Below are 2,696 nucleotides of genomic sequence, written 5' to 3' on the forward strand. Positions count from 1 at the left end.
GTATTTTCATAGTAATCATTGTCTCCTTTTCTCCGTTCCTTACACTGTGATGACACAATGAATACCAGAAGGGAAAAGCTGCTTGTGAGAGGACCCCGGTTCCCTAGGCAAGAAATGGGGGGAAATGGGTTTTCTCTGCTCATGGAAAAGAAAATATCACAATTGGTTGTGTTACTTCTCCCAAAGAGAAGGGAAAAACCTTCTGCTCCAGAAGATAGGAGAGAAAAATACCCTAGATTTTTCACTCTAGTGTTTTGGAATCTAAATATACACTATGAAGGGCAGGTAAGCCTAACAGTCTCTCGGTTTGATGATTCACATCTATTTTCAGTCAAAAGAAAGTTTCCATGCTTTTGTTTTGTTTTGCTTCTGTTTTGCTGACATTTAGGAAATTAAAATTAGACAAACAAAAGATTTTGTTGTAAATTTAGAGGGATAAAAACTCATTAGGTTGACATAAAATGTTCTTTCAATAATTCTACTCCTTTAGGTAAAGTGCTTTTTCCCAAAGCAGGAGGCTGAAGTCAGATTTCTTTATTAGGAACAGAACATTTTAGAGCTCAGAAAAGTCTTCAATATCCAAAAGGCTTAATGGGTTTGGAACTAATTTTAGCAAAAGTCATGTCTAGGACACATTGATTCCTACTACCGAGGACGTTTATGTTTCTTCAGATGTAGGTATTTTCAACTAGCTTTCTCTTTTATTATTATTCCAATAAAATTTTCTTTGCTTTGAATCATAAATTTTGGCAGGAAAAAAACAGTTGAAAATTTTAAAAATCATATTTTTTTGGTTTTTATTTCAGTGTTTTGTGTTTTGTTTTTTGAGACAGAGTCTCACAGTGCAGTTCAGGTTGAACATGAACTTGTTATGTAGCCCAGGCTGTCCTCAAACTCATGGTGATCCTCCTGCTTCAGCCTCCTAAGTGCTAAGATTATAAGTAGTGAGCCACCATATCTAGGTAAAAAGTATTTATTTAATAATAATAGAAGGGCTGGGGATTTAGCTCAGTGGCGCAAGCACCTGCCTGGCAAATGTGAGGTCGTGAGTTGGATCCCTTGAACCAAAAAAACCCAAAAATAGTAATAGAATCAAGGTCATATCCTGAAGAAACATTGACTTTTTGGAGATAGAATTAAAGCAAATCCTTAAGCCTCCAATTACTATCTGTGTGAAATTTAAAAAGTGAACTTAGTTTGCTCATCAAAGAGAAAGTCACCCACATCACTGTACATGTGATGAGAATTCAGAGAGAGCAGGTCTGGATGAATTATAGTCACATTTTCTAACTTTTGAGACATTTAGTAGAGATTATTGCTTAGCCTTCTCTCTGCATGTATAATACAGTAAGCATGCAACAAAACCAATAACAGTGTAAGTAAATAATAATTATCAGTAACAGGAATTGTTCTTCTCTTTATCCAATCTCAGATGTAAAGTCTAAATTTTCTGTGTTTTTCCACGGGGCCATTATCTCTCTGATCAAGAAGCAGACATCTCAGGACATTCTTGGAGAATTTCTTTCAGTGCATCTTTTGAGAGCTACGTTCTTCTGTGTCGCATAAATCATAGCCACTATTTACAAACTTTCAACAAACTGTTACTCTGATGTACAGATGAGCAAATACCTCTAGAAACATTATTATGAAGTTTCACATTCAAAGAGGTAAATTCGATTCCCCCTCCCCAGAAGTTAGGCAATGGGCAATATAAATTGTCCCTTTTTGTATTTTGACTTCTTTTATTCTTTGGTCTGTGTGCTCTCATGGGGGTGTGTGTGTGTTCTTTGTGCCTGAGTGAGATATCTTGTATTCATTTCTCTCCACCAGGTTTCTCACTTCACACTGTCTTATGTTAAATGTAATGCAGAGACCTTCTAGGGACCATAAATACAGAAAAAAATAAATAAATTGAATAAAATAATTCCTTCTTTTCTTCACAATGCCTCTCAACTAATAAAATAATGAGTCACAGCTGAAATGATATAACTATAGAAGATCTACTTTAGAAGGAATAACCTGAAGCAAAGTGTTTTATGGCTATTTATTCAAGCTTGATGTTTATTTCTATGGAGTTTAATCTGACCAGCAGTAATTTTTCATGTGGGTGGGCCATTGTCCTTAGAAATAACCAAGAGCAGATGTTTTAATACATTTTCTGCAATCCACATTTAGTATAAAGTATCTTGTAAATTTGTCCTCCTTGGAGTTTGGATTTTCAGGGACCATAAGAGCACACTCCAGCTGCAGAGCCAAAATATTCACTTCAAGGTCCAGACAGCACTGAGCATCTACCCTGACAGTAGAATTCGTGCGTACTCCCAGCCCTTAAACTCTGATATTCAATCTCATGGCTCTGTCTGGTCATCTCTAATTTCCATTTACCCAGCACATCTTGGACAACTCTGTCAGACCATGTACCAGACACTAGAAATAATGCAATATCAAGCAGGCATAATTATCTCTAGGTAATCATTACCTCTAGGAAAGTATTGGGCCACATAAACAGGGCCTTGAGTACCAAGGCAAAACACTTACTTTTGGTTTCAGTTTGATGAAAGGTACAGGAAGATTTAAACAAACACATTTTTATGGTTATATTATAGGATCATAAGAGAAAATGACTTCTTCAGTAGGGTTAGGGAGACTGTGGTTTGAATGTGTCCCTCAAAAGTTGCTGTGTTGCATCCCTAATT

Source organism: Cavia porcellus, unplaced genomic scaffold (genome assembly GCF_034190915.1).
Source record: "Cavia porcellus strain 051 isolate PalLab524CR breed Dunkin Hartley unplaced genomic scaffold, mCavPor4.1 scaffold_24, whole genome shotgun sequence".
Lineage (NCBI taxonomy): Eukaryota > Metazoa > Chordata > Mammalia > Rodentia > Caviidae > Cavia > Cavia porcellus.